The 24,917-nt window shown below is 39.7% G+C and overlaps 1 protein-coding gene across 2 annotated transcripts in view; it reads right to left on the reverse strand.

Annotated features, from left to right (window-relative positions):
- LOC306871499 (SET-binding protein-like) overlaps window positions 1-24,917 on the reverse strand; it is a 58,259-nt gene that overhangs the window by 22,364 nt on the left and 10,978 nt on the right. The gene's annotated exons all lie outside the window — the stretch shown is intronic.

The raw sequence follows: 24,917 nt of genomic DNA on the forward strand, positions 1-24,917 counted from the left end.
GCATTTCTAGTGTTTGTGGAATGCACTGCAGGAATGAGAGAGTGGTGCGGCAGGAGAGGTCTGGGGGGGAGAGTGAGGGGCAAAGGCCTGATGAAAACCATACCTCGCTTACTTCCATTATCTACAACTCAAAACCTGGACTTTTACTGTAAGTGGTCATTTATGCAAATTTGGTTGGAGTTTAAACTGGGTAGGTTGAAGGTTTTCGATCAGTATAAAGATGGGCGGCCCCCGCTTACATGCTAGATCAGATACAGCCAGACTAAACACCATTAGCGAGGCAGATAGTAAATCACCAACTCTAGCCATGCAGAAAGACACAGATTAAAATGCCTAGTTTTGATGATTAGCGAGCACTAATGAAAATATACATATGACAAGCAGGTACTTCATCAAACAAAGCATGATCATTGCTCATTCACTGTAATTGATTGCTACGAGTATGTCTTATCGTTTTCTCACAATATTGTATCAATACTTCAGACTCTTATTTTATGTGTGCATATTTATGATATACACTCCTATACACCGAATTGTCAACTGTATTACAATCTGGATTGTATATCAGGAGGCATGATCCTAATGCATCAATATTCTGACCAAAACTGAATAAATGAAAATGGATACACATTTTTGAGATTTTCTTAAAATTCCATTTAACAGTAGAATTATTAGTATTTTTAAAGATTAACTTCTAAGGAAACATTAGATGATAGCAAAGGTAATCTAAATGTTAAATATTGTGAAATGAGCAGAACAATTACTGATGACCAACACTAATAAAACTTCTTGAATGGGGAAATTTTTCAACCTGAAATTTCAAAATCTCATTTCATGTTATTTGCTTGCCAATGTATTTCTATAAAATTAATAAAAATGCAACAAAATTTGACATAAATGGCTCCATAAATGTTTTATTATCCTCTGATAGCATTAAAAGACCTGTATATTTCAAGTTGATCTGGACAATCCACATGTGCAATTCCAAGCATGCATCTCACTGAATGTTTCTATGGCAACCAAAATTTCTATCAGCAGCTGCAGTGATTTGATGACTTTACCAATTACTGATTAGCTTTTAACTAGAGGGGCGACTTATTGTCAATACCCAACCCATGAATGAAATCTTAGTACTAGATAAAATCTTTAAATGGCAGCACATTATACAAGTTACATTTACATCTGACTTCTTTTAGGATTTTAGAAACTGAACTTTGGGTTACAGACTGAGCTCCACTAAAGAACACGATGCCTTAAAAAAAAAAAAAAAAAAAAAAAAAGAAAGAAAAGAAAAAATAAACTACCAAATCTAGAGAATAAAAGCACCCTTGACATTTCCCTGTCTACACACCCTACCCCTCTCTCTCTTGCGCACTCGCACAAACACACACACACAGGCTAGTTCTTTGCAGCCCTTTATTTGGCAAAACGCCTGGTGGCTTGAGTGTTTAATTTTTTCCTGTGTATAGGTCCAGGCAGATGTCCAGAAAGGCCTCGACACAAAGAGGCCGAGAGAGGGAGAGAGGAGAGGGAGATGTACTAAGGAGAAAGGACAGAGTAGAGACAGGAACAGGGAGACGAAGCCCCCCAAATCTCCCCTTTTCTTTCATAAATATTCCCTCCAAAAACTGTGAGTGATTGATATGATCCTCACACGGCTCCCTTGGCTTTGAAACAACCATACACCCTCCTTTCTGCCCCAGTAAACCCCGGCCCTGCCCTCGCACCCCCCTCCGCTATCCCCCCTTTTCTGCAGCAGACCACCCTACCCTGTGGGAACAACGCTGGGGAAGAGGCGTCCCCCTCCCGTTCCCCTCGGCGGACCCCCTCGGGTTCCATTGAGAGCAGAGCAGCCCTCTCTGATCTGGCCTGCTTTGTGTGACAGGCTGACAGGTCCAGAGCAAACAAACAAAATGAATACTAACACCCCTTTGTGTTCGCTTCCCAACGAGCAGCACTTAAGAATCGGGGGGTGGTGCCGGTAAGTGCAGCCTCGGGAGGGATGACAAAAAGAGGGGGGATAAGAAACTCTGGACCCTGATAGCAACCCCCCCCCCCATTACCCCCCCCGCCCGCAACTACCCCCTTTCCTCCAGCGAGAATAAAGAGCTCCATTTAGCGGGCCCGTGGGCCACAGCGTCTCAAGGTGCATCTGGCCTGATGCGTGTCACAGGCTGGACAGTGATGGGCCAATAGCCTAAAAGTCTGTTCCCTCCACACATTCACAGCCCCTCCATTCATGACCTCTCAAGTGGCGCGCTCTCATTCAAGTGCTGGGAACGAGAGTAAGACATTACAGGGCTCAAGGCTTGTGCTGTGTGATAAGTTTATTCTCATGCTCATCAGTCACTCCTCAAGCGTTAATCTTGTCTAAATATTGCAAGAAAAGCAGAACTACAGTGCAATCGGGTCCATCATCTGTCAATATGTACAACATGCGAGGAAGTGTAGCTGCCTAAAATACAAACACTTCCTGGAATGACAGATTTGCACTATGTATCAAAAGCCCTTTAGAAATCACCCACATGATTGGTGGAAGGAATGCATATAATGAAACGTTACATTTCTTTTGTGTGTGAAATTACCTCAATTTTCTAGCAATAATGCGGGTAATAATATGTTCGGCCACTGCTGGCTCGTTTCACCTGGGTCTTAAATGGTTTTGCATTTAAATGACTCAAGCAGATGTTCTGAGACACGCTGTCACTGCCAAGACCATGACAGACAACTGGGCCCAATAAAATCAATGATTTTTGTTGAAAAATAAGATGATGGCTTGTATTAATGGTGCAATCTGTGCCTCAAGCTCAAGCAAGTTAATAATGCTATCAAAAAACACAGCATTCAGTACTCGGTCAAAGCACCATGTACCAAAGATAATATTTAGTATTTTTTTTCCCATAAAATGAAAGTTGAACGAGCCCAAAACAACACTGGACCTCACTAATACTAGTATATTTTTCTATAAGTATACAAGCATAATATATATTTATCTTATGCTGCAGGAAACACTGCTATGATACCTCTGAAATAATTAAGGGAAGGGAACATTTATGATGTATTTGAGGCAAAATCAAAAAGAGAGGTTTAGGAATTATCTGGTAAGGCAATATCCTGAGATGCTTCAAGTATAAAGAATGGAGGTCAACTTAAAAAGTTTCACACAAACGAGCACTGAAGGATATACAATTCTTAAAAGTCATTTAACCACAACCCATAAAGCCCCACAGGCAGAATGTGAAAGGGCCAGGCAGCCATTTTAAGAAAAGGAAATGATCCGAGGTCTGTGAGATTCTGGGTTATTTCAGTTTGTGGAAATGCTTCAGGCACCAAAATGTCAGTGTAGAAAAAAACAAAAACAAACGCTCAGACTTGATGGAATGTGTTCTTCACCACAAGCCAAACACTGTGTAATTAACACAACATGATTGCAGAAGTATCATAGGGAGCAATTTAAAGCTACCATCTTTTTTTCACGTACTGTCCCTGTGGGATCACTTCACTCCGTTGAGAGAATAATAAGAACATCAGTTTCCGGAGGTGAAATCCTTTTCAATCAAAAATGGTACTTTACAGAATCTAGGCTGAAGAAATCCATTTCTAGACAGAATATCTGTTCCAGAGGGTTGGGTCTGATCACATTGCAGGTCGGTAGTTACTTGTGAGCAACTGTGCCAGCTTATTAAAATAGCAACCCAGGCTCACTCTACCTACATTTCTGTAAAACTCCAAAAGCATACCTACACAACTTACTGCAGTTTCAAGCAGAAATCAACAATGGTGATTACTGGAACAAGTTATTGATTATTAAATGCTTATTTTCACATGGTTCCTTGCACAAAACTATGTTATGACCTCAAAACACTTTCCATAGTTCATGATTTATAAATCAATAAATACTGATATTTTCACACATTGACCAGCAATCTCGGTATGGTTTTCCTGCTGTAAGCTTGCTCAATAGCTCACCTGGTACAGCACTGCACTTGCAATGTGGAGCATTCCAGTAAAAATCTCATGAAACAAGCCATTATAAAAGAGTTCATTTGATTCAGCAAATGTATTTTTATCTCATACTTGCTTCTGTTAACACTACCTAGGTTTAGTGTTGGTACATTACTTTCAAACGCATTTCACTTTAAACGTGTAACGGAATACCCAAGAAGCAATGAAGTGTAGCAAAAATGTCACCACAGCCACGTTTTTCACAGGCCTAGGTTAACATTGGCTGAATAATTTTTTCCCCTCAATCTTTGCACTCTATTGCTATGAAATTAATACACTTGCCGTGTTCTCATGATTCTTGCTTTATGAGATCAAATAACTTGTGCTTAGATTGAATAAATGTTCTACACCTGTTCTAGAAATAAAATGTCCATGGTTTAATTTTGGCACTTAACTTTGATAAAGATAGAATGACTAGTCATTTTGGCAAGGCAGAAAATAGGTGAATCACACTGGTCTTAATTTAGAAATAGGCTACACTAACAGAGTAGCCGGGAAAGGATGGCATTAGATTTCCAATATGTTACTTTCCAAGCCTTCTTTCAGTAACATTTCAGTAGGACTCAGTGACAAATCAGACACAATACTAAGAGTAATGCCATCAAAACTGAAGTTACTTGGCGGTACTCCTTCAGCCAAAACAGGACAAATGACGAAAACTGGGACACAATAGCTTAAACCAATAAAAAGGATTGCTTAGTTTCAATCCTTGAGTTACTGAACAATGCCTGCTTTGTGACAGTGGGCACTTGGCTCCCAGGCAGCTGTTTTTCCACTCGATATCGATCTAACCCAAAAAAGCACCTGTGCATTGGAATACAGGACAAGAGGAGAAACTGCAAAGCAAATCGGAGCTTGAATCTGCCTCCACAAAATACATCTACAGTATGAAAGTACAAATGATCTGAAGGGAAAGTATCACATAGTGATAAAATCAATAACCTTAACTTCTCAAAAGTGCATTAATGTATGAGCAGATCAATGCTAAAGCTGCACAATCATAGTTTAAGTGCCTTCAAATGATGACCTACACGCCAACTGCTTATCACATTTCATAATCATGTTTCCAAACAATGATTGAATACTAGCTGACACATAGAGAGGAAATAACCTTGAAAAAGAAGTAATGACAAATGACACTGCCAGACGTGACAACATGATGCTTTTTAGTCTCACGTAGCTAAACATTTGACTGATCAGTAAAGTCAGGTCAGGGCTGTAGACTAAAAAAATGACTTGGTAGCCAATGGCTGCATAAACGAAACATTTATGAGTCAAAAGAGTTTTTAGTTTATAGAATTGCTCAAAAAAGATGGTTGTTCAGAAGCACTTCAGTTAAATAAGTGTATGGGAACAATTCACTGCAAATCCAACTCCAAAAGCTAACTTCCAAGCAAGTTTGAGGCTTGAGTTTTTGGAATCGTTTGGAATGACTCCGTGAAAAGAACCAGTTCAAAAGAGTCATGTGTTCATGAATCGGAAATTACAGTTTTGCACGAAGGAAACACTTTAAAGCCACACATAAAGCGATCTGATGAAATGATATCTGGCAAATTCGAATATGGATGCAGGCAAATTTTTCCAGACTGCTGCCAATAGCAACTAGATTTTAAATTGTGATTTTTTATTTTTTTTTGTCACATTTGCAACCATTGCAGTCTGAAGCCCTGACTTTGCAAGAGTCTTGTTTGTCAGTAATGTAAAGCAACAAATCACAGTTTGTTTTGTTTTATAGGTGGGGTTATCTGAAATGGTTCATATCACAATAATAGACCGTGGGAAAACACTTGTGATTGCACAACATGTCAGTTCACAACTAGCTGTACAAAAAAAAGTGTGTTAACATTAAAGCATAGGTTTACTCATTTTAAACCAATTTCTCTGTTTCATGCATCCAGTTATTCTTGTGTATCTGTCAGGAAGTCTGATGGATACAGTAAAACATGTCATTTTACATCATCTGGGAGACTTTTGATCAATTTTTTTGCATTCCCGCAGACAGACAGATCATCAGAAGGGCGGCACCAAAATCAAAAGTGTATTATGGGTGTTGAAAACCACAGCTCATTTTCATTGTTTTCACTAATCATGTAACACCAATTTCAGAATTTTTTAAGCCTTTCTACTTGCCAGTGTTAAACTGCCCCTTTAAATTAGAATTTTGAATTCGATATAACACACAAAAGTGCTCAAGGATATTTCATATTGCCACTGAAACAAAACAAAAAAAAGAAGAACTTTCAACAACTAAACGCCACTAACCTGGTATACTTTTAGCACATCCACAGATTAGTTCTTCTTTAATAGGACTCATAATGTCATCCTGGTGTATTGGTTACCTTAAACGACTCTGTTTCCAGGCCAACTGATAAAAAAAACACTGGAACTTGCATAACATCAGCCAATCAGATTGGAACACTTTCATCCAACTCTTGCCAGTTTTGTATGCAACAAGCATCAGACAGTCAGTGGACGGACAGTGGGCGGTCTGTGGGTGTGCCGTCTGAGGCTGAGACTATTTTCGGCTGAACATTTGTTTAATGAGCAGGATCTTTACTTGTTTGCCGTCACTTGGATCCGAGAAAGGAATGTTGCAAATAACTCAATCCTCATTTCACCCTAGAAATGGGTAAACTCGACTCAAACTCAAAGTATTGTAATTCTGTGATTAAATGCATTTAAAAATACTATGAAACTGTGTTACTGTGTACATAAATGACTGATTTCAGCATCCACCATACACTAAAATTTCTCTCTAAGGTGACATCCATTTCCTTTCCAGATCCTCAAAAGATTAGGGGAACATGACGTTGGTTTACTGTACTTTCACCTGAGCACACATCCGTTGCGAACCACCTTCCTCCAATTACGCACCCCCACACACACACACACACGCCTCCCCCACCTTCCAATGCATTGAGCGTGTGGGTGAAAGGTCACGGTAAAGTAGCATTCCACAGAGAGTGAGACAGCCCTGTGAAAGGATGAGAGGGGGAAAAGGGGTTTAGTGTCCCTAATCCCACAAGAGACTGGAGGATTTGGAAGGACACCCAAACCATTCCCGGTGAAAAGCTACGGTTAACAGCTCACCCACAGCTCCCACGGTGTGTGTGTGTGGCAAAACATTACCATCCACTGGGATAATATCATCTTCATGCCGGTCGTAAGTGCATGGGCACGTTAAATGGCATGATTTGATTTGGAAACCACTGCAAGGCTCATCAGCGTGAGATACTTTGATCGCCATCAGTCCAGGTTCACAGGCAAGGCTGTAGTTTCTCATGAGCGCAGTGCGGCCTGTGGAATAAAGGGGCTCTTTCATGGCTCCGGGCTGTTTGAGAGCCACTGCATTGGTTTGCTCTCCCTGTTTTATCTTCACAATTAGACTGACACTGAATACTCTGAAGGGTCACTCCTGGTGTCACACTAACAAAATACCCAACACAAACACCATTCTCTTCATTTGTCCACCATGCTTTTGGCCCTTCTCAGGCCTCCACAGTAATTGTTCATCTTTGAGGACAAATCCTGCATATTAAGTACTTCAATGAGAGAATTCATTTTCCCTCCCGACCATTTGAGAGACAGAGGCTGCTTTTGTAGGCCAGTTCAAAATGTCTCATGTTTTGATGACATATTGCTGTCACTCTACATTATATTTGTCTGTTAATAAGTAAAAACAACAGCTGATATTATACTGAGGGCACAGCATGTCAGTAACAATTAGGGATGTGCAAAACTACACATTCTCTTCATCAACTAGTATGTGGGTTGGCTGAACGATTAAAGACTTGTCGGACAACAGGGTCATGTCTGATCAGACAAGTTTCTTATGGGATTTCGGACAGCATGTGTTCTATTGATCCTGATGCACATTTCTAAATAGATCAAGGGTTTTTAACTTGACATACAATCTTAAAAACTATGAACATGACACAAGACGTGAGGCAATGGACAATGAGTCCTCCGCATGTGTAGGCCAACTTTTAAAAAAAACTGTGCTGACCAAAACATACAACCATTCAATAATGTAACTGATTTTCAAGAAACAATCAGGCTAATTATAGTGCACAGAATTATAACAGAAATTAGAACTACTAATAATGCAAAAAAAAAAAATGTAATAGTCTATTTATTCTCATTATGAATAGTTGGTAAACATTAACAATGAATTAAATCATTAATAATAATAATAATGTTAATTTAATAGTAATAACAATAATGAGCTATTAAACAAAACATGTTATTATTATTATTATTATTGTTCATTAAAAATGAATGAATGAATGTACAAAGATTATCATGTAAATAACATAGTACATGAATTTATATTTATGAATATGAACCTTGGTTTTAAAGCACCACTGTATAACCATCAAACATCCAACTGTACCATAGTACAACTACAGAACATTTTCATAAGGGTAACAATAAAAATGTAATAAAGCCTTTTCAATTTAAACAGATCATTCACATATCTCAGTCTGAGATGACCTTGTATGGCACAATTAATTACTACGGGTCTGTTAAGCTTGAAGAGGGAAAGACAGGAAGCGAAATGAAGAGATGCCTTGTGAAAAGGTATCTGGGTCCACTAGCATGTCGGTAGCAGGGACAGGGAGCATCTCCAGCAGACAGCTGATGGGTCTGATCGCATTTCACTGACAAACTCAATTGCGCGACGAGTGAGATCTAATGAAAGTCAATATGCCACATGGCCCCCGTGGCTATTCCGTCCACCCGCAAAGACCAACCGTACCTCCATGTAGTTTTGGGTTCCCGGGTCAAAACGAACTCCCAAAGATAGATGTGACAGCGCTTTACAGTGTTCGTTTAGTCAGTGCAAGTTGAAACGATTAACAAAACACCATTTTTAAGGTAATGAACCTGATAATTATGCCATGCTTTCTAGCAAAGCTTTCTAGTTGACAACAGCATGACAACACAAAAACCTGTCCTTTTAAATACAGTCCTTCCAATGAAAGTCTATTATAACAAAACTTTGACTTCAGAACATTAACCCATATGAACCGAATGGTTAAATCCAAGTCTTCTGAGGAGACGCAATCACTTCATATGATGAACAGGTTTCATTTAGTATAAATTCATTTACACATTAATAAATGCACATACATAGAGCCCATCAAAAATGGTACACAAAACATGTTTGCTTGACACGTGAGAGCCAATGAGGTTTGTTCTTGTTTGTCACAAAAGCATGTTTGAGCTTCTGGAACTTCAGTGGATGGACAAAGGATAAGAGAATATTAAAAGTTGCTGCATTTTGTGTTGTGAAGATGAAAGCCACGAACGTGAGTAAATGATGATTTTCCATTTCTGGATCATCTAATGCTTCAAAGGTCTACAAATAAACTATGAAAAACACAGATAATTTAATTAATAACTAGCTATGTAAGTGTTATATTCGTTTCTTGTTATGCTAACATTAGCATTGTTTAATTAAGTACAAACACCCAGAATAAAAAGAGCAAAGCCAGTCAACTGCTACATTCTCATTCACCAGACGCAATAATCCTAACCAACATACACACAAGAGGCTCTCTGAAATCACCAGGCTCACTTTATTGACCAAATCAAAGGCTTTCACAGGAGAACCTGTGGTTACCAAAGGCAGCTGCCCTGCAGGCATCAGTACAGGCAGGAAACACACTTTCACAGTATACAGGCCTCAGCTTCTTACTGGGGACACAATTAACAAACCGCTGTTACACCGAGGAGACACCCACGCGATGCTCTTCTGCAAATGTTTGCTATCATATTCGCACATTTCTTCAGGGCAGTAATGGTTCATAATGTCAGCAAATATGGTGTCATTTGTAGCATTTCATTTTGGAGTACTCCTATCCCTGTTCCAATGGCAAATAAAGCACCTAAATATGAACCAGTAATGAATGCTGCTGGCAGATGTTCATGCAGCATCAAGGTCTATATAATGCTTCATTTCAACTGCTTCACTAACTGCATGATTGTAAATGTAAATAAGTCAACCTGTACGTGGGGTTTATACTCACACTGGAGCTTAGAAACATAGGAAAGGCTTGTTGGGAATGATTACTGTCGCACCGACAGGGCAGCCAGCTATTAGCGCACTAAGGGTCACATTCATGAGACGCCCCAGAATACTGACACGGTTTTGTTTTTCAGATCTATCTTGAGAGCCAGTGTGCTGAGCTATGAGGTCAGTCCGTGCCACTCACAGAGAACTGATGCAGTGAGAAGGTCTCAGACTTCTGATGAGCAAACAAATCCACTGCAGTGAGTTAAAAGGACACTCGAGACGACTATATGGATGCAGAGTACACAGCCAACACCATACAGTAATCATAAGTCATTCATTTTCAGTGAGACTGAGTGTTCTGATGTGCCATGAGCAACAGTGACCACTGGTGACACGATAATAGTGGCGGCCTAGTGGATAGAGAGTTGGACTTGTAACCTGAAGGTCTTGGGTTCGAGTCTCCGGTCCGGCAGGGATTGTTGGTGGGGGGAGTGAATAACCAACACTCTCTCCTGCTGCCTTATACAGTTGAACACTGCAGCCAATATCACAATTAGTAGTCAATTTTAGAACCAATGCCAGTCAAATTTCTAAATTCTCAATAAGATTTCAGGTACAATGATTTTAATAGCACTGCAAAAGACAAAAGTGCTACTGAATACACTTTAAGTTAAATATTAAATATACATATTAAATTAAATTGTGTAATTTAGAGAATTTTCTTAAAGTCAATTAACATTTAAGTAAACAGATTTTTAAGATTCAATTAGCCAAAAATAACTGTTTTAGGTAAATAATTAGCAATACATTTAAGAACAAACATTTTAAAATTAAGAGAATAAATGAACAAATAAATAAAGTGAAATTTGTTCCAAAAAATTGTAGCTCAAAATATGTGATCCTGTCTGACTGTAAACTATTGAAATGATTAAAGTTGTATAGCCAAAACTGAAATTAGTGTTTGGTTAATAATAGACAGCAGCAGGTCTAATGCTATTTCTGTCACTTCTGTTAACATCCACTTAAGAGATTTCTGACCATGTTTACAACATACACCTGTGAGCATTAGAACACAGCCGCCTGTCTCATGTACAAAATTAAGCCGGCACCCAGTACTATTGATACTACAGGACAAATCGTATCATTATAGTTTTAACAGTTGACTTTACAGTTTACAAAAGTACAACAACTACCAACCAAAAGTGACTTGGTGACCTCCTGCAACTGGATTGTTGTCAGTCTGGATGCCCCTTAATGCAGACGATGTAGATGTCTGGTTGGACTGCTAACATTTTCTCATCCAGGTGGTGCATGGGTCACTTCCTGTTATTCTTGGACCCCAACTGGCTACTATGGGATAATGGGCTACTTCATGACAAACTCAGGCAAAGTTCCCTCAGACCAAAGTCCAATGTGGGAAGCCTTATAATCTGACTGACATCAGGAGATTAGAGGGTTCAAGACGGGATCAGGATCAATGAAGAGGGACTTATGTCTTGAGTAACACAAAAGTGTGCATAGAGCACTCATGTGTGGTGGCTTTAGGAGGATGGAGTGCCCTTTTGCTCAGTGCCTTGCTATCACCAGTTCAAATTCAGGGGCAGGGAGGGTGTACTCGTACATGACTAATGGCAGTAATCGGCACATAAACAGGCAATATGGTCACTGTGAATCTTTGTATAGTCTAGATTCACAATCGCATGTGTGAACCACAGATCTCAGAGGGCTTTGAGAATTAATTTCCCTTTATACAACAGGATATACAGCTAGTTTCGTTTGTTGATATAAAATCTGGAGGCCATATCCACTGTTGCCCCACCTACTGAACACAATCCCCATTGAGACGGCGTGAAAAGTGGTGATCCGTGTAAAATAAATTCACTCCTCCTGAAAACACCAATGACATTACAGTCGGTAACCCTGTGCCCTCCCACATTCCTTGGGCATTTCTCTGGTCCCAAAACTGTAATTTGACATCTGGGCAATATTAACGGAAACTGTGGCTAAACAGGCTTTTTTGTTTCACGGAGTAGTGATAATAAACACTGCTGATCTTGAGTAGGCTACTTTTAACCCTCATGCTCTATTAGTAAAGGAATAAAGGAACAGTTCTGTCCAGGATGAGCACTTTGATGTTCTTCACTTCACTTTTTATTTTTTTTAAAGGGACAGTTTTTGCCAAAAATGAAAATTCTTCAAAACAGTTTTCCAAACTCATATGACTTTCTTCTGTGGAATAGAGCAACTTGTGCACTGCAAGTCTTCTGAAGCCATATGATGAGAAAAATACTGTTCTTAAACTCAAACGTAACTCACAAATCTCAATGACACTTCTGCATATTTATACTAGCTGTGTTTTCATGAAGAGGAGAAAAAAGAAAAAAAAAAACCTTTAAAAGGGATAGTTCACCCAAAAATGAAAATTCTGTCATTAATTACTCATCCTCATGTCGCTACAAACCCGTAAGACCTTTGTTCATCTTCAGAAAACAAATTAAGATATTTTGATGAAATCCAAGAGCTTTATGAAGCTTCAGAAAGGTAGTAAGGACATTAAAATATAAATGGTTCATGTGACATCAGTGGTTCAAGCTTAATTACATGAAGCTATGAGAATACTTTGTGCGCAAATAAAACAAAAATTATATTGAACAATTTCTTCTCTTCCGTGTTAGTCTTTGACACGAGTTCTTCACCGACAAGCTACGCAAAAAAAAAAAAAAAAAATTCTCAGACAATATAATTGTGCGATTATGAAATCGTTTTTCGATAATGAAAGCTGTTTGAGTAGCTTCTCAGTGAACTATGGCTCTGTGTAGTAAATGCTGCTCCATCTGAAAGCACGTTAAAATACCATATTTAATAACATGTTTACTCCAAATTCACATCATAATGTCAGTCGAGTGTTTGAAATAAATCTTTCCATGACATGATGTGGCTTCTTAAACAGAATAAGGCACGCAACATATTTCATAGTATTCTAAGTAGCGATAAAGGCTATGTCGATTAGCATTGCATTATTATATACTTTATTATAATCAAAATAATAAGAAGAAGAACTCAGATAAATCATATGTTGTCGTAGTCACGCTGAATCAATGAAAGCATTTAAATCTTCTGTTTATTCAGCAACCGCTATAGGGATTTCCTGGATTTGTTCTGCGGGGCGTATTTGGAGTTTCCGTGCCCTCGGATGGAGATTTACTACTGATCACAGATCCGTGCTTCGTGATTGCGTTTTCATTGCGATTTATCGTGCAGCCCTAAACTCAGGCCTTCAATCAGTTTAATATGATGCAAATCAATTAACTGACATACTTCAGTTAATTCAATTAAACTTCAGTTTCAGAGCTCTGCCTATCCTAAAACATTCATGCAAGGTAACTGCTGATGTTCACAGGATACAATTTCATAGAGTTCAGAGGTCATGTCTGTCACCCTCCTATCACAGAATTTAATTTCCAATCAATCAGAGTCTAGAGGCCAACAGAAAAGGATTGACCTAATTTACAAGGCTTGTGAAAGTAGAAGTGACAGTTGGTGTGACTGTAGCTCTGAATGATCTACAGCAGTAGTTCTCAACTGGTGTTGCTTCAGGACCCAAATTTTACATTCAACATCAACTGGCGATTCAACAAAGTACCAAAATTATTTATAATTATTTATATATACAAAACATACCGTGGTCAGCACAAACCATGTTTATCCTCAATACAAAAGAACCCATATTTAAGGCTGTCTTGGTCATATTTTCTCTTACCTCTCATAGTTTTGTTAATTATAATTAATTTGAGGGAATGTCACACAACCTATCAATATTGATTTTCCATGTTGTCCACAAGCCATCATAATAGACCAGCAACTAGTTAAAAAAAACACTGACCCAAAGGATTGAAACATTTCAGAATGTGAAGCAATCTGAATGACAACATTACCAACATACTGACATCAAAGTTGAGCAACAAGCATACTGATGTTACTGCAGTGAAAGGTGAAGCTTTCTAATGTTTTAAGGAGGAGATATGTATACAGTCCGCCCACAGCACTGGCATATGCACAACAGAGGGATTGTGAGCGTGCCATGAGAGGCCTTGAAACAGTCTACCACATACAGACATGGGTAAATGATATTCTTTGTGTGTACGCGAGGCATAGCGCTCGTAACAGAAATACTCATGGATTAGATGTGGCTGGCAACAGTCTGTTTATAGAAACCACCAACCAAAATGTAAAGGTCTCACCAGGGGGGAGATTCCAGTTGTCTAAACCCTGACCTGCGTCTGTCTTTCAGAGTCAACCTAGCTTTACTAGTATGACTGCTAGGGGTTTCAGTACTGCCACAGCATTCTACTGCTTATTTGAACCTTGTGTAGTGAATAAGACACATTTAAAGACTCTCCATTTTCTGCTTGCATGGTAATGTGTCAGCACTTCTGAGTACACCTGACAGAATCATTCCCAGGTTAGACGTGTCAATTAAAAGATCGTTCTCCACCTGGGTGTTGTGAAAATCTTGTGTAAATGCCAGATCAAAAGCTGTTTCTTGTTCAAGCCATTTTAAATAACCTAACATCTGAACCCACTGGTAAATAATGCTAAAATTAAAAAAAACTAATTGTTTTATTAATGAAAAAAAGGTAACTTTGATGTCTAAAAATAATAAGGATTGCTGTGATTATGTGTGGAGTAAATAACATGTGCTAAGCATGCATGCGTTGTGGTACTATCATGAATGGCGGTGGAGACTGACCTGAAAGAGAGTTGAATTAAGTTGTTATTTTTGTTTTCTTTGCACACAAAAAGTATTCTCGTAACTTCATAAAATTATGGTTGAATGACTGACATCACATGGACTATTTTAACAATGTCCTAACTATGTTTCTGGGCCTTGAATGTGGTAGTTACATTGCGGTCTATGGAGGGTCAGAAAGCTCTCGGATTTCTTCCAAAATATCTTAATTTGTGTACTGAAGATGATCTAATGGGTTTGGAACGACATGAGGGTGAGTAATTAATGACAGAACTTTCATTCCAATGTATCCATTTAAAACCATTATCTTGATTGACATGCTATATAACAATTTAAAAGACATTAAAGTCATAATAGTCATAGTTTTTTGTAGAATTTCTAAACGGGCACTGAATAAAGAACAAACTGAAGGTACTTCAAGCCAAAAGAATTGCGTGGTTTTTTTTTTTTTTGTCCCCAAACCAATTAAGTGCAAACCCCGTCCCACAGCTTATTTCAGTGGCCAACTCTATGTAGATACTTGTCAAGAAAAGTGAAGTGACATACTGCCAAGTATGGTGACCCATACTCGGAATTCGTGCTCTGCATTTAACCCATCCAACGTGCACACACACAGCAGTGAACACACACACACCGTGAACACACACCCGGAGCAGTGGGCAAGCCATTTTATGCTGCAGCGCCCGGGGAGCAGTTGGGGGTTCGGTGCCTTGCTCAAGGGCACCTCAGTCGTGGTATTGAGGGTGGAGCGAGCGCTGGACATTCACTCCCCCCACCTACAATTCCTGCCGGCCGGAGACTCGAACCCGTAACCTTTGGATCACAAGGCCGACTCTCTAACCATTAGGCCACGACTTCCCCTTCAAGTTCAGTAATATCACAGATGGATCCAATTGTGACAACAATCCAATCGCTGCAATACCTGAACTGGTTTAGAGAGAGATAGAGAAAAAATACATTTAAATCTCGCAACAATCTCTTTGGGTTCCTAAGTAGACTCAACTCATGTCTGTTCAGAGACCTTTTTTAGCTGCTCAGTTTAATTTCACATGTAAAAGTTCTGTTTGGTGCTTGTCCAAATTTGTGTAGCTTTGTTAGCTAAATGGGCCTCTAATTTCATTTCCGTACAAGGCTGCTGGCTGATTCATGCTGTCAAATAATTTGCACCAGGTTGAAATTGGTCTCTCCCCCTCGCTCGCACTCAACCCATCCCCCAGAGCGGCCTACCATCCCAACAGTTCACCCCAGGTCAAAATATGGCGATCTACTCAAATCTAAATCTACGTTTTGTTAAAGACACAGATATCAATACAAAACCACACTCCTAATACAAGAATGTCAAGCAGCGGTTCTGAAGTCGATAGTTTTATTAGAGACCGGTAGCAACATCCACTGCCCCGGGTCTGGGATGAACACATGCAATGGCAGAGTGCCTGAGCTGGCTAAGGAGGAGGAGGAGGGTTAGTCTGAACAGACACAGAGGGGCAGCTGGTCTTTCGACTGCAGTAAATCATAGAGACTGAGCCCAAACCCAACCCCCACACCTCTCCAAAGAAAAAATGAAAAATAAAACAGCCCTTGTAGCCCAGTGGCCCAAAAAACAAAGACAAGGACCACTAGCAAACAGCTGGTGAGAAGAGTAATCTCACATAGTTTCACCTGGGAACAAACCACGACAGCGAGAAGTCACAAACCTACCAAAATGAAAAGGTGTGGTAACACTAGTGAAATTTCATTGGGGAAAATGGTTTGTGGTCTATTGTCAATAGTGTATGAATCACAAGCAGCTTTCTGAGGGTCAAAGAAGTAAATAAGCATGAGCAACAGAACCAAATGTGAAATGTGTGCGTGGAAATCTTTTGCCCACACACAAAATTCATAAAGTTATTTTCTTCTCTTTTAAACATACAAAACCATCCAATTAAAAATAAATAAATAAATAAATAAATATTAAGGTAGCCTTGTCAGTTACATGGGTTATTGGTTTTTAAAGATATGAACAACAGCAATAGTGATTTTTGCTTTTGCAAGTACCAGTCTCAGATATAACTCCACTTATCTACAAAATAATTAACTTAATACAGCTGCATCCCACTCATATTCACACCGATTAGACAGTCCCTGAAATGAACAACAGTAGCTAGAGTTCTAAATAAAAGGAAGTAAAACCACACTCAGGGACTTTTTTCTTGTTCTGACAGTCTCCTACACACAGAGGTCACTTTTATTTGACTGCTCAACTGCCCACAATTTCCTCCCCGGTCACCATCGAAACTCCCCCAATGACAAACAGCTTGTTATAAATACCTCACATCAAGAGGCTGAGCGAGTCACCTATCGACTTTAGCGAGAGATGCTGAATTAATTTTCCGGTGAATACACTGGACCGGCTCCTAATGATTATGGTCTCGTATTAAAGGATGACTCCTTGGGTGCTGGGTAATGAAGCTTTCGGAGCAGGCCTTGTGTGACAGACAGATAAGAGAGTGGCCAAAGCCATTAGTACATAAAAACCGGAAGCCAACAGGAGGGCCATGGTTTGGACACTCTTAAAAGAGGCTTCCTTATCACACCTCACAGATACTTAAATGGATTTAAACCTGAATTCAACTCACGCCGATGACGAGATAGACAAACGTGTAGCTGAAAGAAGGTGACGCTGGCAGTAAACCAAGGAAAACCAAACAACGCGCCAGTTTATGGGAGTCTATATTTCTTTTGATGTGATTACTGTTGACTCTACATCACTGGCAACTATGGTTTGGACACATGGGCCAAAAGAAAATATGATACATATGTCAGCTGGACTGGTCCATGGCAGTAGATCACTGGGGTGAGCTATGCATTTGGGAATGAAGGCCAGACTTTTGGCGGGTGGATGAGCGCTAGCTTATGTACACAGACACAGAGTCGATGGGCTGTAACCCTGAGTGATGAGGCTGTGTGTGTGTGTGTGTGTATGTTGAGGTGATGAAGTGATACATATTGAACAGAGTGAGAGGAACTCACACAGGGGGTTTAATACAGAGTTTAATATTGGTCTAACACACACGCATACACACACACACACACAGTTTCCAGGTCCAAACCTCTACTCGTTTCAGTGGAGATTATGGAGATAGATTTGTTGCATAATTCCAAATAAACAGATTATGATCCACAAATAAATATAAAAAGATTAACAAAAGTTAAACATACTGACAAACAAAATAGAATGAGATCTACAAATAAATCCAAAAGTTTCACAAAATTGTCCACAAATAAAAATTAAAACAATTAAAAAAATACATAAAATGAGATTTGTAAAAAAATCTCTTTTTATTCTACAAACACAACTTGGCCTGACATTAATTTGTAAATCGCATCCTATATATTTGTGGATCGCTGCGCGCATTTGTGGCTTTTGAAACATTTCTAGTGTCAAGACGCTGACAAATTCACAAATGCGTGGACTTCACCCACCATCTACTCAAGCCAATCAGATAACAGCCACATTTCGCTGAACCATCTCAGCACATTCCAAATGTTTCAAAATCCACAAATGCACACAGCGATCCACAAACGTACAGAAAGCCATTCCCAAATGTACAGAGAGAGATCCACAAATGAACGGATCATAGTCTATTTCTTTGGAATAATGCAACAAATCTGTCTCCATATGAAAATACCATCTCCACAGCCATCTCTAAGGACTATTTATTCACATTTAAGCAAAACATTTAAAAACCTGCAGTGTACACTGCAGTCTCTGAGCTCACAGTGTGCAGACACCAATGTTTTAACCATTCATGAGATGAATCACTGTCTGGCCATCTGAGATTTCAGTTTGAAGATAAAGGTTTTTCAAAGGTTTTTTCATGGGTATTACAGCACACGATGAGTGTATATTTGCTTTTTGCATCTGACAGAACATTTGGACCCGGAAACTGTGACATGTGACGTCAGAATTAACAGGCCGATTGCTGGACGTCCATACACCATAATATTCCACACAAAAGACAAACAGATTAATGAATGTACAAATATATTGTGAATGGGCCGTCCTAAAAACAATAAGGAGAATTGTGTGACAACAAATGGACTATTATCCAAAAGACTGTAGCAACTAATGAAGGCCCAAACACAGATGTGAACACTGAAAAAATAATCACGGCCAATTGAGCGAAATCAGTGTAATAATTTGACATACAGCAGTGTTGTCTGATGCTGACGGCAGGTCCCCCGAAAAATATTTTGCCACGCACAAAGGCTTAGCAGCGAAGTCAAGTCCTTCCCTTAATTACCTGCTATTGTATCACACGTCTCCCGCCCATCCCCCGCCACAGTAGGGTCCCATTTTAACCAGGCTCCCCATATGCCCCAGCTCACTTGTTGGCCTTTCCTCTTTGCCACCATCTGGCATATTAGTTCAGCCAAAATGAAAAAAAGAAAGAGCCAGACACAATAAGACAGAGAGCTAGCCCATCTGCTCCCTGCCAGTCTCCCCAATCATTACTACACAAAAGCTGCATTTACCTTCCTACACAATCCACCGTTTTTAAACCTCTTATCCCCTCCGCTATCGTCGCTCGGAGAGGAAGTCATTCTTCAACCTGATTACGGATGTGTTTTCTTCGAGCAAACTACTAAATACGAACCATTAGGAGAGAAAAATTGCAAGGTTAAAATGCGAAGGAAGCGAGCTCCACAAGTTTGTCTTGACAGGGAAAACGATCCTCTCGGCCCCCTCGTTAAGTCAGGGCTGGAGTCACAGAAGCCTCGCTCACACTCTCCCCTGACGAACACGCACCAATGAGCATGCCCGCTCCGGCGGAAATGGCTGACAATCAAAGTGTTGTCATCAAACACGGAGCAGTGACGGGGCAAAGATCGCTGCCGTCTGGCCCTCGGAGAGCACACGCTCGCACATTGATCCACCTTCTATCGGGCTTGTCATCACAATGAACTCACTACTGTGTTAAACCACAGGGGTGATACTGGATACAAATACATTATAGACTTAAAGTCAACTGGGCTTCAGTGGACAAGCATCTCCAGCTACTAGTATTGCATGAGCATGATATATAAAATGCCTTTAAGCAACAAGTTGGGTTTCAGAAATAAAAATCTTCATAAAGAAATAGATTTTTAACAAAAACGGTTCAAGACAGACCTACCATGAGCTCTGACGTTATCAAGTTATGATATTTGCTTCGGTAGAAGCCAAAAGTCAGTGTGATTTTAACATTATGTAATTGCCAAATTCCCTGTGAAGAACTACAATATCTTCAATCCTAAAGTGGACAGAGCCTTGAATCCACCAATCAGAGAAGTCTGTTACCAGAGAAGCAGGAACCACACCAGAAGTGCCCCTCCCATAAAACATTACATATATTAACTAGGAATTACATAACCAGCTCAGTCGTTTTTGAAATCCCAGGGGAGGAAACAAATGGGGAAAATACTGGGGCGATTACTGTTATCATCCCGAGACATTTGTAGCAGCCTTTTAAATTTGTTCGCAGCATTTGAACAAAATATGCATTCACACTAAATGTTTTTCCTCAGAGTTTGGTAAAACGGAAAAAATAATAGATGCCATTTGTGAAAGCTTTCGTTTAAGTCCTAATGGAAATGCCAAACACAACGTGTCCTGACCTCTGCATATTCAGACCGCCTAATTGCACATCCAGACTCTGTGCTTTTACAACACCAGCGAGAAGGCTACGATCTATTTCTGGCTGCGTGGTCACACTGTTGTGTGGGTGCAGAAAACTTCTGCTGCATTAAACTAATTTTCCAGCAGCGCAGCCCACGACAACACTTAAAGTGCAAAACAGGTCATCAAGTGGAGTGAGTGGAAGAGGAGGTCTAATCCATACGAGGGAGCTGGAGTTAATTCATCAGAGTGCACGGCTTGTCTAAACTGCAATTGCCCTGGCGTTCAGATTACATTAGCAGGGGGAAAAAGGCTGTTGCTACGAATAGAAGACGCAGCGAGCAGCTGTCGCGGTCCGAGAGGGCTGATGTAAGCCCCTATTCTCAGTGTGTCCGGGCCGGTTTCAATTACGCACTAACCCCTGACCCCACCCTGCTTGTAAGCGAGAGATGAGAAGAGATGCTGGGCTTGACGCCTAAGCTCCAAACAGCAAAGACAGAATGGGATTTGGTTGCTCTAAATGAGGAGTTTGTGGCACTGTCCCTTCTCGAAGTGAATGGGATTCCATCTGTAGTGTGTTTTTGGGGGATGGGCGGTTGCTTTTCTTTGCCTTTTCGGAGCTGTTTTCTATAGACACGGCTACACTTTAGACGGTGGCGTGGGGCCACCTCTTCTGTTCTTCTTTCTGCCCTTTTTGACCCTCTGTCTGTGGTCAATGTGGAGATTGCCAGAAAGAGACAGCTGCACTCCAGGCTTCCCGCCTCAGTTCCCTGTTGCTCTTTGAGCCTTTCTCTGTTTTCCATTGATTTCTCCATCGCCCTCTCCACTGCGTGTATCTGCCGCTTTCGAAAATTTCATCTCTGTGGGGTGGATGAGGACTAAGTTTCCCAGCCTGAAAATAAGAGAAATTTGAGACTCTTGGCTTTGGCTTCGTGGCAACATTGTCCTTCCACTCCAGGCAAAGAGAAATCCCTGGGGAAATCAGATAACATGCAGCCACATACAAAATTCAAGGCCAATAATCAAACCATCAATTGTTGGGATCAAGTCAAATGCGTTTGGCAGACGTGGATGGGCTTTTAAATGCACATCACACGAAACAGCAGGAGCTGGTCTTCCATTACAGTACAAATAATTCATACCCTAAGAGATTACTGTAAAGATGAAAAGATATCAGAGCATTTCAATGCCAGAGATTCCACACCAAACGCGATCAATTTGAGCCTGCGGTGAGTTTGCTGAAAGATGCTGATGCTGGCAGTTCATTCTCTGATTCAGTAAGCACAGATTTTTCTCCCTAATTATGGTCAAATTACAGACTTTGGCTGCGGGATCACCAGCCTCTCCTCCCATTCTCTCCCACAATCCTTCATTCTTTTGTGAGGACAGGGAAAATGCGACATATCTGTTTTGAAAACTTGATGGAGCGCACTGCGGTGAGCTGAAAGTGTTTACTAAAAGGAGCCATTTTAGCATCTCACATTTTCATGAACTCACTCAATTTGACACAATCCTCTGCAGCTCCCTTTGCAAAAAAATAAATAAATAGCCGCCAACTGGTCTTTACTAAGGATAAGTCGGTTGTCCTGGATTTGGTATTTTGGGATGTTTTAATTCATTTTTTAATTTACAAACTGTCAACATATGAATTGCACTGTCTGAAAAGTTGTGTTTCTCAATTCAAGTACTACAGTCATTCTCAGCAAACAGACAAACTAACCAACGCAATGCTGTTTTAGAGCATCTCGCTCTGTTGTGTTTTCAATATTGCATTAAAGGGATAGTTCATTCAAAAATTAAATACTGTCATCATTTACTCACCCTCATGCCATTCCAAACCCATAAGACTTTTACAGAGTTACAGAGAAATCTTTCACACTTTAAAAAGTTCATACATAGATTGTAAAAAGAAATCAAGCTGTTTAATCCAACTGATTTGAAGAGGAGCTCAATTGTACTTGAGAGAACAAACCTGATTGGTTCTTGCAGAACTCAAACAAGCTTGTGTGACACACAAGAACAAACAAGATTGGTTCTCACATGTCCAGCAAGCCCCTTTGGGCTTCTGTTTACCATATTTGATGCACTCTATGTGCGTTCAATGTTTATATGTGAATAAAAGCCTAAATTAAATGTATTTGTTATATAAAGCGACTGTGTCTCTTCAGAAAGCCAGGGGGAAAAAAACATCTATTAAAATGGATTTCTTTTGCGATTTCTTCAAGAACATTTTTAAACGTCTGAAGCATTTTGGGGGGAATGAGCTTTCAACAGGGGGACAGAAATCTCTCAGGCTTCATTAAAAAGCTTCATTTTGTTTCAATTATGAATTTAAGTCTGGAGTGGCATGAGGGTTAAGTATCGAGTGAACTAACCTTTAAGCTTTTTAAAATGAGTCTTGAGACCTCCATTTATATCACGTTGTGCTTCGTTGTGAACCATTGTGAAATGCACCTGATCAGGATCAGATGACCTCAGAACCAGCCTAATTATACGGGTCTACCTTGTGACCTAGGAACTTGTTGATTTTGAAAACAGTAGTTTGGCACATCCCTAGCATTTACATGGTACTCCAAGAGACTTCAAAGAACAGCAATGAACTATCATGAAACATGATGAAAAAAAACATGAAATTACCATGATACCATGCCCAAAAATCATTCTGCTCGTACCATTCTGTTATCCCAAATCAAAAATTGTGTGTCATCTGACATATTCAAAAAAGGCCCTTTACACGGAGTAAGATATCTGGACCACATGCAAGTCAATGAACTCGCTGAGTCTAAATGCCACAAAAGGTTAATGACTAGCTGTTACGTTACTCCATGGCACACACTGGACACACTTCATTTGACGAGTAGCCAAAAAGCTGACAGCCCAGAAAAAGCAATTGTGTCATCTAGCCTCAGCATAAACATGATTTCTTCTAAAGAGAAAGCACTTCAAAAAAAATTGAGAACATGAGCTGGAAAGCTATAATTGACATGATAAAATGTAGATATATACTTGTCCAAGTGGTTATATTAATGTCCTTAGTCAGATGCCATAGTTAATTTGACACAAAGAAGGCTGTGAGGGACAGAAGTACAATCCGTTCAAAGACATGCATCTCAAAACATTTACAAATTTTTAAGATTTCCAACTAGCCAAAGATTTATATTGAAATTTGTTCTTCTCATGTCATATTCTCTTAGGTCGCATCTATTTTTCCTACTCTTTCTAAAAAAAAAAATTGTCCACCAGAAATGTGTGGAAAGTACAGAAGCCAGTTTCTGTCACTTGATAAAAAAGGTAATTGTGACTTTTTCGCAATTTAGACTATCTTTACAATAACTGCGAGTTTGTTACACACAATTCTGACCTTATTTCTTGAAATTCCAAGTTTATGTATCACAATCATAGACTGTAAAAAAAAATGGACGTTGTGTCCGTGACATCACTCGTAGGTTTCTGAAGAGCGTTTTTGAAGCCTAAAGTGGGCGGAGCCGACCGCCGCCATCTAGGCAACGCGTCACCGCGCGTCACTCCCGGATGATCCAAAATGGGCAATGAGGCGGGACGTGGGCGGAACTGAGGTGCCTGGTTGTCTGTATATAGTATGCTTTATTAATCATGTTCTCACTGAGTTTCGTCTTTTAAAAACAGTTTTAATCGGTTTTAATTCTTTAAGCCACAGAGTTTGTATTATAGCCTAACAGTTTTCTATTGGAGGAAAACGCTTAACCAGTAACGTTAATTACAGGCCTAACGTTACAGCCAATCACAGTCTGTCGGATTCTGGAGTGTAGTTAAGTTTTAAATAAAATTATAAAGAATAAATAAATTAATAAATAAAATTACATTACAATATCACTCACCGGAAAAAATGGAGCCTAGACTTGGACGGTCTGTTAGTACAATTAACCGCACAACAAGCCATTTTATTAGATAATTTTAAGAAATAATAACGAAAAAAGCCATAGACTGTATAAAACAAAAGCAGAAACACGGCAGAGATGCCAAGTTCAGCGGCTGAGGTAACGTGACGGCTAACAGACAGCAGATAGAGACAGCAACGTCAATCAACCTGTCACTCAAGTGGCCACGCCCTTAATTATGCAGAAGTTTAAGGCTTAATATAATTTAAATGGATGAGTTATAAAAAAATTCACCCCCCTCACAGTTGTCACGAAGGGCAAAATTAGCTATATAGACCAAAATAAATTTTTGTACCAGGCTGTAAACATGTTTTTTTCTACTGTAAAGTTGGGCATTTTAACATGGAGAGTCAATGTGATTGACTCCCTTTTGGAGCCAGCCTCCAGCGGCTAGTCAATGAATTGCAGTTTTAATCACTTCCGTGTTGGTTTCACTAGAGGGAGCGGGAGGTTGCCGCTTGATCACAATACTGACTTTTTTCTGAGTTCATATTAAAGAGACGCCTAATTTTGTGGATGAAAGGATCAATCTTTACTAGCACAAAAAAAAATATTTGTTCAAGAAATGATTCGTATGTACATAACATT

This window comes from Barbus barbus (genome assembly GCF_936440315.1).
Source record: "Barbus barbus genome assembly, chromosome: 6".
NCBI lineage: Eukaryota > Metazoa > Chordata > Actinopteri > Cypriniformes > Cyprinidae > Barbus > Barbus barbus.